The sequence below is a fragment of the Channa argus genome, chromosome 12, assembly GCF_033026475.1.
Source record: "Channa argus isolate prfri chromosome 12, Channa argus male v1.0, whole genome shotgun sequence".
NCBI classification, from domain to species: domain Eukaryota; kingdom Metazoa; phylum Chordata; class Actinopteri; order Anabantiformes; family Channidae; genus Channa; species Channa argus.
The window spans coordinates 3692467-3706175 of NC_090208.1; the positions used below are offsets into that span (position 1 = coordinate 3692467).

The following is a 13709-nucleotide window of genomic DNA, read 5'->3' on the forward strand; positions in this document are numbered from 1 at the left end:
AAAAGAAATTACGTATTTTTGTCTTTTATATATTATTAAGTTAAATACATAAATATACTTATATAATTTTTTTTTTTTTTACACGTCACTTTGTAGGAAACCATCAAGTTTCCATACTTCTCCTCCCTCCCTCCCTCAGACAAACCTCACTCTGCTTCTTTGCCAAACAATAGATCACACATTTCTTTGTTAATGTGTCTCTGTTATCACCAAACCAATGAACTGTTTCTCAGAAACTTATGTTTTTCCAGGAAACTTGCGTCAGCCATTTTCTGACCAATAAAGCAGCTGGACACTGAGGAAAAGTTCCTTTTGGAATCAAATGCTGCCAAATACAGGACTTAATTGGACACTCTGTGTGTCTCACTGACGTCAAAGGTAACTTCAACTTCAAGAACCGAGTCCAAAGTGTCTGACAATTGGACAGAACATGATGCCACAGGAAGGAGAACAAGTGGGTTAACACCAGTTCAGCACCTTTCAATTCAATTCAACTTTATTTAGCACCAATTCACAACAAAGTCATCTCAAGGCACTTTACAGAATAAAGTCAAGGTTATAAAGATGTATAGAGAGAACCCAACAATTCCCCCTGGAGCAAACCATAGGCAACAGTGGAGAGGTAAAACTCCCTTTAACGGAAAAAACCTCCAGCAGAACCAGGCTCAGGGTGGACGAACATCTGCCTTGACCGGTTGGGGTGAGTGGAAAGGGGAGAGAGAAAAGAACAGAGCAACAAAAAGCAACAACAAAACATCAGGTAGGTTGGTAGGATCAGTAGCTGCACACTCGAAGACACACAGCTTCAAAGCCAGGGACACCTGCAGAAATGGACAGAGAGAGGGGAAAGGGAAGGACAAAGACAACTACGGGAGAAAACACAGAGTTAATGTCATACAGTGGTGACAAGAAGAGGAAAGGAGCTCGGTGAATTGGGGGGTGGGTCCCCCAGCAGTCTAAACCTTTAGCAGCATAACTATAACTAACGATCAGCTTTATTAAAGAGGAAGGTTTTGAGCCTAGACTTAAAAGTAGAAAGGGTGTCTGCTTCCCGAATCTGAACTGGGAGCTGGTTGTCTGATTTTAGAAGTAAAAAATTGTGGGACATCCAGGCCTTTATGTCTTGTAGGCTTGAAGCTTTATTAACTGATTATTTTCATCTGGTTCCATAGATAAATATAACTGGGTATCATCAGCATAACAGTGGAAATGTATGGAGTGTTTTCTAATAATGTTGCCTAACGGAGACATATATAAAGTAAAAAGTATTGGTCCTAACACAGAGCCTTGTGGAACTCCATAGCTAACCTTTGTGTGCATGGAGGATTCATCATTAACATGAACAAATTGAAATCTATCAGACAGATAAGATTTAAACCAACCTAGTGCAGTTTTATTAGTTTATAATGATTAACTCCTCTTGTGGTCGTTTTTTGGTTTATGTAATTTAGTTGGTCGGGGAACAGACACAGTCTCTATAGGTATGTGGGAGTTGTGGGGGGGTGACGGTTGTAAGGATACTGCAGAGAGGCGTGTAGCACTGGATCTCTGCATCCTAGGCTCAACTCTGGATTGTCATATTTTTGGTTGTCTAATAAAACCAGCCATATTTCTGGATAAGAAAGCTGCACCATCTAAAGTAGGATGGATGCCATCTCTCCTAATCAGCCTAGATTTTCCCAAAAAACGTTTCCAATTGTCTATGTAGCCCACATCGTTTGCTGGACAACACCTAGACAGCCCGCGGTTGAATGACGACATGTCGTCACTGGTAAGATTTGGCAGGGGTCCAGAGAAAATTACGGAGTCCAACATTGTTTTGGTAGAGTTACACACCGATACAATGTTAATTTTAGTGACCTCCGATTTGCGTAAGAGCTACAATTAATCAGTAAACAGTCCTTTGGTAGAAACCCAAGAGTGTGCAACAACAGGAATTGACGCAATACACTTACTAGACGAGTCCAGCACAGCTAATTCTGCTGAAGAGCTACAACAACCTTTAAGGTGGAATGTTTTCTTCCATTTTACTCAGTGCTTCATTCAGGTTGTGAATCAATTAACACACCTTCAATTTTAACACAACCTTGACTGTAGCATGTGGTTTTATTGCGTCTCTTGCATGACAAACAATTTACTGATGATTCATTTCAGCCTAGTTCTGCAAATCTTTCTCCTCACTTGGAACATCGTGCCTGTACGTTCCAGCATCACCACAACAGACACCACTCTGTTAGCACCTACACAAGAATAATGTCCAACAGTCCAGAGATAATCTTCAGATAAGAACCACAAAGTGTGCTGCACATTTTGTTCTATGCTGAATTTATTTTTCATTAACTCTATCAGGATATGAGATGTTGTTCATATCACACAGCTCTGATCCACATGTCTTAACTGTGGCTCATGTAAATTCAGGTTCACAGATATTATAGTCATCGTTTTCCTCACAACCTTTTCCAGAAACTATAACCATCTCTTTATTTTTCACAATGTAAAGGTGAAGATTATGATCTGTGGACCAGCTCCTTTCTCTATGCTGATACATCTGATGTTGTTATGAGCCCAACCAGTGTCGTGTCCTCAGCACATTTAAACTTCTTCACTGAATCATCACAAGTGGTCCAATCATTTGTGTAAAGTCTAGATTTCTGTATGTAGGAAGGTTTTATAGATGAATAACAAGGAATGATTAGTCCTTGTCAGCAAAGACGTCCATCCAGCTTCTGAAGTAATGATTGAGGAACATGGTGCAGAATCTCTTTGAACTGGAAAAGACTTGAACTTGGTTTGGTAAAAAGACACAACAATGGTTTAGTTTGATGCATTGCTTGTCAAAGAAGCAGAGAGAGGTGTGTCTGAGGGAGGGAGGGGGGAGAACAAGGTATTTATACCATGTCAGATGTGAGGACTTGACACTTGCAGCGATGGCTTCCTACAAAGTGATGTGTGTGGTGACTCTGCTGACTCTGCTGACACCAGGTAAGAACCTCCTCACTGTCCACACCTGAACCAATCAGGTTTCAGAGCTACTTACTGCTGTGTGAGGGAAACACTGGGGAACAAGTAAAACCTCTTAATCAAGTAAAATACTAGGTGCAATACTAATGTTTCTTTAGATTAAAATGATGACAGAAGGGAATAAAAACTGTCCAAACTGAGTCAATTCTTAAAAAACTCTTTGAAGTCCAACATTCAATGTGTAAAAAATATATGTAATATATAATATAAAAGAAAAAAACGCAATAAAATGAACTGAGATCTGTGGTGAGGGGGCAGCAGTGGCTCAGGTGGTGACTGTCCACCTGTCGACCGTAGCTTCCGTGATTCTCAGCCCGACTGTGTAGAGTCATATGTGGAAATGTACCTGGACAAGACCCTGAACCCCCAAACTGACCATCACAAACTGTTGAGCTTGTGTGAGCCAGCACACATCTGACAGACCACATGATCTGAAGTGGAAACCCTGAGCTGATGGGAGAAACTGAACCAGGAAAGAAATCGTGTTTCATAGTGAGTGAGAAACTGATGGAATGATGAACATTTATGAATTTATTTCCTCAGCATATTAGCTCATATTTTAGATTGTTATGGACATTTCTGCATGTAGACAGTGAAGAATTATTCTGGTTCTTAAATAAAGGAGACACATTTTAAATTCTTTTTTTTTCAAATATTTATTAAATTAAATAACATTTATAATTCCGAAGCAAACATTTAGTTATTCAAGTCATTTATATTAATTAAAATTATGTCATTAGATTTTTTGTATTGCTTTGCATATATTTCCATATTTACTAAAAGTAAAATTCGCTCCAAGATCAAAATTTTGATTACTTTTTTTACTTTGGAATCTAAAATTTACTGTCATCTGTTAAATTTTGTGGCAAAAATAAAACTAACAAACAATTTAATAATGTTTAAACAGAAATGTGTTAATAATTAGTAATAAATGTTAGAAATGATAAAAAATCAATCTTCCTCTGTATAAACCACATGTCTGGTTTCATTGTGGATCATCTTCACACTTTGGTTTTATAGAAATATCAGATCATCAGGATGTTGTATATTTTTTAGTCAGGGAGACACTATTGATAAGCAGGAGACTCCAATATTTCCACAAGAAGTTGGATGTTGGATGTAATTTTTATCCTGTGAGTTCAGTGTCGCCACACCGGATTAATGTCCGCATGTTGATTTGGTAGTTTTTACGCCGGATGCCCTTCCTGACACAACCTCCCCAATTTCTATCAGGCTTGGACCAGCACTGCACAGCTGGGGAGGGGAAGGGGCTGTTAGGGGTTCAGTGTCTTGCCAGAGACACTTTGACATATAGACGAGACCAGAGATAGAACCACTGACCCTGTGGTCCGTGGAAGATTACTTTACTAACTGAGCTACAGCCGCCCAACTTGCTCCTAATGAATAGTGTTTAAAATAATCTAAAATATGTTTTTAGTAACGATGCAGCTTGTCAGGAAATATTATCTGGTGTTGATTTGAATCCAGCTTGAAAAAAAAACACATTGTTTATGATTAAAGTGAATTTTTTATTTATTTTTTTTGTTTCAGCGGTAACAACTGAATTTTGGTTTATTAACCTTTTTTCTTTTTACTTTTCTGTAAAATGTGCTTGAATGAGTTTAGTAATAAATGTTAGAGATGATAAAAATCAATCCTCTCCTGTTTCCACCACATGTCCAAATGTTGTACAAGAAGTATCAGAAAAGCCTCAACAGTTTCTTTGTGTTCTGTGTTTCAGAGAGTCTCTCACAGCTGGATGGTAAGTCCCAGTTTGCTCCTGTCTGATTTAGTTAAAGATGATCTTCACACTGTTGTTGGATAAGATTGTCAGAGGTTTGTGTCAAACCTTTGGAGCAAATCAGCTGCAGTATTTCCACAAATGGATTCAGACAATTCCAACAACTGATGTTTTGAATTAGAACAAAATGTCAAAACATTTCATAAGAAAATCACTAAATCATCACTAAGAGCTTGTAGGTTCATTTCTTCTCTGAACATTGTTGATGATCTGCTTCAAACTTGACTTCCTGTCATGTCCAGGCTCTGTGATGGCTCTGACCCATTTCAACACTTGGATCAAATCAGTCATTCTCAGTGTCTCATCACACAAAGACTCCTCTGCATCAAAGTGAAAAATCAGAGGAATCTTGGACATTATTTTGGTCTCTTTGGAAACTGTGGGATCTCCACCATCATCTAAAATTAATCTATGTGGGTTTAACTAAACAGTTGAAATTTTCAAGGCTTTAAAGCTCAAATGTGTCTCCAGCTGATGTCTGTGGCCAGGTCCCACTGAGTAATCGTCTTCTGGGACTAGGCGTGAAGGTTACAGATGGTAAGTGGCCATGGATGGCGAGTCTACAGAAGGATGGACGTCATGTGTGTGGTGGGACTCTGGTGAACGAGGACTTTGTGCTGAGCAGTGCCGACTGTTTCTCAAGGTGAGACACCTGGAGTCATGTTCTCACATGTTTTAAAGTGTTGAGTTGTCCTCAGTCCTAATTTAGCTCATGTTATCTCCCTCAGTTCAGCCACAGCATCTGATTGGACCGTGGTCCTGGGTCGTCTGAAACAGAACGGCTTCAACCCCTTTGAGGTGAAACTGAATGTGACAGACATCACTCTGATCAACCACACTGGGCCTAATGAAGCAGCGCTGCATCTGGCGACCCCCGCCCCCCTGTCCGACTCCATCCTGCCCATCTGTGTGGACACCGGACGAAACTTCAGTGTGGGCTCCACGTGCTGGGTTGCAGGCTGGAGCTCCGGGGCAGGAGGGGGTGAGTCCCTGACACTAGTCTGACACAGTAATGTGAACTGTCTGCATCATTTCACCTCTTTCCATTAAACATAGTAAAGTTAGAGAGATAATTACAACCTGCTTCTGATGCCACTTGTCACCATTTTCTGATTCTCCCAACTTTAGTGGAACAAGTTCTGCAGGAATTCCAGACCTCTGTGGTGGACTGTGAGGACACATCGAGTGACAACATTTGTATTCAAGCTTTGACAGTGGAGCAGGTGAATAATCAGATTAGTATTTTTATTATTGTTCCTACACACAGTGTGTTGGTGTGTGTTTGTATTTTATCAAAGTGTCTGTTGGTCCTTTAAAGGGTCAGAGGTCAGGGTCAGAATGACCATACTGGACTTGAACTTTTTCATTTTTCTTCAGGGGTTTTCTGGAGGTCCGTTGATGTGTCGGCAGGATGGTTCTTGGTTCCTGGCAGGAGTGTTAGCAGCTGACAACAAACTCACCAGTGGACCACAAGCAGTACAAGAGAAGTCTCTTGTCACAACAATAGCGGTGTTCTTCCGAGTCTTCAACACAGCAGTGTAGATGAAGGATTCTATCATTCGGCTTCCAGCAACAGCAGCATTGAACACCAGCTGTTTCTTTCTCCTCTCTTTTCTTGATGTGTCTCCACTTGTTCACATAAAACCTCCAACTACACCTGATTTCCACCATGTGTTTGGAACAAATGTCTGTAAAGAATTAATTATTTTAGACACAGTCTGATCTTAAAGCTCCTCTAATAATCCACATAGCAGAGTGTGTAGAGTAGTGAAGTTGTTCAATCAGACATCCAGGGTTCCTGCAGCAGACGTTCATGTTCTCCACTGCAGTGTGAGCTGCTGTTCACCTTGTATAGAGCAGAGTCTTCTTTCATCCACCAGTAGTTTAGCTCTGATTATCCAGCAGTGACTAACAGCTGTGCAGGAGAGGAGTCACACAATGATCCCACAAGAATAGAAGTTTCCTGTTCAGTCATTTCTTCTCTGAACATTGTTGATGATTTGATTCACATGATGATTTTAATAAAGGCACCTGCATCTCTGAGCTGTTTGTGACTTTTATTTAACCAACAATTCACAAAATGATCATTGAATGAACTTCTACTTTAAAAACATGGTATAAATCAAATTACTGATTCATTTATTTTGACTAGGGTGGAAAACTATTAAAGCCACTACTTAATATAATCACTGCAGTGTAACTCCACCACCACTATGACCTCAATAATGAACACATAGCATTTAATGCAGCTTGTGTTAGAATGAGCCATTGCTTTGCTGCTACAGAGCTCGACACTGTGAGTGACTCAGAGTAGAAACACCCACTGATTCCCAGTATTTCATTGTCACTTGAAGAGTTCACTGGGTCACCACTGTTGTTCATCATGTTTGTTTCCTCCTCCTTGGTTGTTCCAACTGAACCTAAACTCTGAACAGGAGAGAGCTGAGCCACTGTACAGATTCTTCTTCAACAGCTTCCAGGTTTCAACCGTTAATAATGCTACAAATATTGGTAGAACTAAAACTGCTAGTAGCTATAGGGGCAAGGAAACAAATTAAAATATCATCTAAAAAAGATCAAATAAAAAAATAATATAAATGAGGGTAAAATGCACAATCAATGACTAATGACAACAACAATAAGTTATTAAGTATGAAAATTAATGGAACCATTAAAAAGCTTTTCACAACAATTCAGATTTTGTACAGTTGCAAAATCCCACATCTAAAATACATGTTACATTAGTCACACAGAGCATGACAGTTTACTATACTGCAAGTGGCACCAAACAGACTTCAAAGTAAAGTGAAAATGTCCATAAAACTACATCAATGGTCAAAACTCCACAAAAAAAGCTCAATAACGTAGTGATATTAAAAGCAAAGGGCTTCAGACACAAGGACGAGACTCAAAGGTCTGTGTATTATCCATTCATTCTGGTTTTAGATCAGATCTAGAAAAATAACTGAACTAAATACCGGTCCAGAGTTTTGTTGAGACATTTTCTGCCCTTAAATATCCAGGATCTATTAGCAGAAATGCAATGTATCATTTATATTCACGTTTTCATCAGGGTGTAACCACCTGGAAATAATCATTCAGAATGAAGCTTTTGTGTCTTCATAGAGCCACAGACCGTTTGTGGAGGTTAGGTACTCAAAAACTGTACTTAAGTAAAAGTACAAATACACAAATAAGTTTACTCTGGTAAATGTATCAAGTACCAAGTAAAAGTAAGTAAGTACATGATTTATGGGGCATGAACTAAGTAATGTTACTACACATAAAACTATGATCTGATGCTTTTTTCTCTTGTATTTCTAAATTATTCATGTCGTAACATCAAACAGTGACAGTAACAGTCTAAGAGTTCTGTCATTTCAAGAATAAAACACTGATACAACCACTGAGAAAATGTCCAGAGAGCAAGTGATAAACTCAGGAGCCTCAGAAATCTTTGAATGAGGACAAAATCTAAGAGTAAATGTTCTTTTCCAAGACAAAACCTGCAGCTTGACAGTCTTCCTGTGTAGAACAGGGTTAGTGCTGCCCTCTTGTGGCTCAAAGTAGCAGTTAATAAAATAAGTTTTATTTCCACCACTGATCTACAGGGATTTACAAGTTAAGGAGCAAACAGTAAATCGTACAGTAAATTTCTCTTATATTTGTCTGCAATTTAAAGCTTTTCTCAGATAATTACAGTGTTTCTGAAGCAAAGTAACTGTGGGCAGTTTGGGGATTTTATCCACAAGAGCAAACTCTGTAGTGGATTGTTACCTTACAGATAATTTGGTATTTGGTACCAAAACCACTGGAAATTTTGACATATTTTAAATAATGATTGATCTTAATTATCCTGACTGCTGCAAGAACTGAATCATTTCATGTGTTTTCAATCTCAACCAAAGTTGATGGAAAGGGGAAAGTTGGGTGAAGATGAAGGCTGCTTCTTCTTCTTTATCGATTCCTACACAATAAAGTTAAAACATTTAATTAAAATGAAATAAAAAACTTAAAACAAACCAAACATGTGACCACTTTTCTCCAATAAAAATAGGCTAAATGACTCATTACAATATTGGAGACGTTTGATGCTAATTACAGGAAACATTTTGAAATATCAGTAGAATCCAATCATTTAAATTTTTCCAAGTCGGATTTTGTTCCTTTTTTTATTCCATTCAATATTTTAAGTCTGCAACCAGTTCTGGAAAGTAAAAAAGTACAAGTGCTTCATTACTGTACTTAAGTACAATTTTCATGTATTTGTACTTTACTTCAGTAGATTGAATTATGGCTCCACTACATTTCTAATATTGTTGCATCACACGTTACAATCATATTACTTTACACATTTCACAATTAACCACTTTCTCCACAAGCGACACATGAATCACTTTATTAAAGCAGGTGCAGGCTGATAGTCTCTCCATCCACAGTACCACAGTACTCAGTAATTTTAATTTTAAAAGCACTGATCCACAGAAAGAGAAACAAATAGTCAAGTACTTTTCCTTGTAATGTTTTAAGTAAAATATAAATCCTGTCACTTCTGTCTCTCATTGTTTTTTATACATTACGGAGCAATTCAGGATTTTATTTGACTGCAGCATGTTCTGCATTATTCTGTTTCAAATTTACTCATTTTGGCTTCAGGTCCACAGTCCACTTGGCCCCACAGTCTTTTTCTCCTATGTTAGACACAAGAAAACTAAATGTACATGTCAAATCTGGAAATTGCCACGAGACATGTTAAAAACAACCATGTTAACAAGTTATGTGCATCTGTGGTGATCAGTTAAATTTCTGTAGAGATTAGTACCAACCTTTCTGACATGTTACCACAGTGGATTGAATTAAGTAGAAATGCATTAGTCAAAGATACTTTGTTTTATCATCCAAAGACACAGTAATCATGTCATTTGTGGTTTTATATCGTGGCAACTCAAGAACGCAGCCGTGACCTATGTGGGAAATCTTTCAGGTGGTCAATTTGCCTAAAACTCCACCATCGTTTTCACACCAGTAACCAGCTACATCGGCAAGTGTGTTGATGACGTGATCTTCTCCAAGACCATCACTACACGCTCCAACAGGAAGCCGTGGATAAATGCTAATGTGCGTGTGCTGCTGAAACAAAGAGACTCTGGCTTCAGAACAGGGGACAAGACGGCCTTAAGAACAGCAAGGGCCAAACTGTCCCGTGCCATTAGAGAGACAAAGCGCGCACTCACAAAGAAAATCTACGACCACTTCCAAGACAGTGGAGACACCTGGCGCTTATGGCAGGGCATCCAGGGGATCACGAACTACAAGACAACATCACCTGTTTGTGGCCATGATGCCTCCCTCCCAGATACACTGAACCACTTCTACGCCCGGTTTGAAGTACAGAACAACGTGAAGGCGAGGAAGACCACCCCTCCTCCCAGTGACCAGGTGCTCTGTCTAACCACAGCTGAAGTGAGGAAAACTAACCCACAGAAGTCTGCTGGACCAGACAACATTCCTGGCAGAGTGCTCAGGGAATGTGCAGAACAGCTAGCGGATGTCTTCACAGACATCTTCAACATCTCCCTGAGCAGCAACGTAGTTCCTACATGCCTCAGGACAACGACCATTGTGCCCGTGCCTAAGAAGTCTACTGTCTCCTGCCTCAATGACTATCGTCCCGTCACGCTCACACCCATCGTGATGAAGTGCTTCGAGAGGCTCGTCATGAGGCACATTAAGACCCAACTCCCAACCTCCCTGGACCCCATGCGGTTTGCATATCGTCCAAATCGTTCCACGGACGATGCCATCTCCACGACCCTCCATCTGGCCCTCACCCACCTGGACAATAAGGACCCATACGTACAGATGCTGTTCATTGACTTCAGCTCAGCATTCAACACAATCATCCTTCAGCACCTGATTGAGAAGTTGAGCATACTGGGCCTGAACACTTCTCTCTACAACTGGATTCTGGACTTCCTGACTGGAAGACCTCAGTCAGTCCGGATCGGGAACAGCATCTCCAGCACCACCACACTGAGCACCGGGGCCCCTCAGGGCTGTGTGCTCAGCCCTCTGCTGTTCACTCTGCTGAAGCACGACTGATGCAAAGTTCGAACCACATAGTCAAGTTTGCCGATGACACGACCGTGGTGGGTCTAATCAGCAAGAACGAGGAGTCAGCTTACAAAGCAAACAACCTGTTTCTGAACGTTGACAAATCTAAAGAGATGGTTGTGGACTTCAGGAGAGCAGAGAGCGATTCTGATTCTCCACTGATTATCGATGGATCCTTAGTGGAGATCGTCAAGAGCACCAAATTCCTTGGTGTTCATCTGGTGGACAACCTCACCTGGTCAGTCAACACCATCTCCATCACCAAGAAAGCACAGCAGCATCTCTACTTCCTGAGAAGGCTGAGGAAAGCCCATCTCCCTCCCCCCATCCTGACCATGTTCTACAGAGGGACCATTGAGAGCATCCTTAGCAGCTGCATCACTGCCTGGTTTGGGAACTGCACCGTCTCGGATCGCAAGACCCTACAGAGGATAGTGAGGACAGCTGAGAAGATCATTGGAGTCTCTCTGCCCTCTATTATGCACATTTACACCACACGCTGCATCCGCAAAGCCAACAGCACTGTGGAAGACCCCACACACCCGTCACACACACTCTTCACACTCCTGCCATCAGGAGAGAGGTTCAGAAGCATTCGGGCCACCACATCCAGACTATGCAACAGTTTTTTCCCGCAAGCCATCAGGCTCCTCAATACACAGAACTGAAATGGAACTTACACACACTTCAACCCAAACTCAACACACTCTCATCACTCATTACTCATCTCAATTCATTCCGACATCATTTATTTATTTATTTATTAATATTCTTTACTTAACTGCACTACAGTGTTTACCTGCTGTTTTTTACACATTTCACTGTTTACATGCTGCACATTTAACTGCACTTTACTGTTTACATGCTGCTTTTTGCACCTTTAGCACATTTGACTGTACTGTACTGTAAAATCTTAGTATACAATAGGTTTACTGTCTCATGTTTTGTCTCCTGTCCTGTGTTATTTTGTGTTGTCTGTCTACACTGTCTGTCTGTACTGTTTTTTGTCTGCACTGTTTGCACTAGGTTGCACTCGATGCACTTTACATAGCTTGTAGCACCTTGGTTCTGGAGGAACGTTATCTCATTTCCACTGTGTACTGTGTAAAACTGTGTATAGTAGAAATGACAATAAAAGCCACTTGACTTGACAATGGAGAGAAACCATATTGGTGTAAGATTGTGGAAAAGCTTTTAATACTTTAGGTTCCATAAAAACACACCAGCGTATTCACACTGCAGAAAAACCGTATTGGTGTGAACACTGTGGGGCATCTTTCACACATGTTGTGCAACTGAAAAGGCATCAACGTGTTCACACAGGAGAGAAACCATGTGAAATGTGGGAAAAGCTACACTACTTCTTTAATTTACATTTAACACATTCATTGCTGATAACAAGTCATGTGGATTTTACGTGTTGATAAAACTTAATAACTGCAGTTACATTTTGTTTCAGGATTTGAAAAACATATATATTCACCCTTTTGCTATCAAGTAAAATTACTGATGAAAAAACTGTTGGTCCATAGCACAATGTCTTAAACTGTCCTACATGAATAAATAGCAGCATGATGCTGCATTGTCCTATTTTGTCTTTGCTGCTTTTTTGTGGTTATTAAGGGGAGAAACTCATTGTCCCAATGACACCTTGTGATTCTACAGTTTTGTCTAAATGTCTAATTGCTGTTATATAATCCAGGACAAGCTTCACCCACTTTGTATTTTTTACCATTATACAATGTTTTTAGTAGGTTTTCTACATTGTTAAATATTACATAAAAAACATCAGTATGTTGTGTTGTAGAGCACTGTGACACACTGAACCATCATCAAAGAACAAGAATGTTAACATTTGTTTAATCCATCAGAAATAGACTAAATGATCACAATATATAATGTAATACTTTAATTGACTAATAAAAGAGGAAATGTTTACATTTACAAATTGAACAATTAATACATCTATAAATAATTTCTAAATACAATATTTATAATATACTTGGAATTCTGAAATAAACTTCCATTAAAAATTCACTTCTCAGCTCTTCCTGTCCTTTCCACCGGACGACTTCACTGTCTCATTGCGCATTTCTGCCTGTCTCTCAGACATCTCCGCCTGGATGAGAGAAAGACATCTTCAGCTCAACGTCTCCAAGTCCGAAGTCCTTGTCTTCCCAGTCAGACCTTCGACACAACATAGCGTCAGCATCAACATTGGATCTACAATGATTGTCCCACTTAGTTGGCCAGAAATCTGGGGTCATCATCAACGACCAACTGAGCTTTAAGGATCACATCTCCTCAGTCTCTAGGGCAGCAGATTTGTCTTCTACAACATCAGGAAGATCAAACCCTACCTCACGGAATATACAACCCAACTCATTGTACAGCTGCTGGTCTCAACATCTTAAGCTCTGCTACCTCCAGCTCTGCCTCCTGTCTTTTCTTCAGTGCCACTGTCTCTAAGCCGAACAATATCTCTGGTCTCACCACCGTCTTGAACATCTTTCCTTTCATTCTCGCTGATACTCTTTTATCACACAACACACCTGACACTTTTCTCCACCCGTTCCAACCTGCCTGCACTCGCCGCTTCACCTCTTTTCCACACTCTCCGTTGCCCAGAACCGTTGACCCTGAGTACTTAAAGTCCTGCACCTTCTTCACCTCTGCTCCCTGTAACCTCACTGTTCCACCTGGGTCCCTCTCATTCACACACATGTATTCTGTCTTGCTGCGGCTAAGCTTCATTCCTCTGTTTTCCAGAGCA

The 13709-nt window shown here is 40.2% G+C and overlaps 1 long non-coding RNA gene across 1 annotated transcript; it reads left to right on the forward strand.

The window, feature by feature from the left end:
• The first annotated feature begins 5362 nt into the window (after positions 1-5362).
• On the forward strand, positions 5363-6865 carry LOC137137079 (uncharacterized). The gene is made up of 3 exons (XR_010915666.1): positions 5363-5804; positions 5951-6045; positions 6200-6865. It is a non-coding gene; the product is annotated as an uncharacterized lncRNA (long non-coding RNA).
• The last annotated feature ends 6844 nt before the right edge of the window (positions 6866-13709 follow it).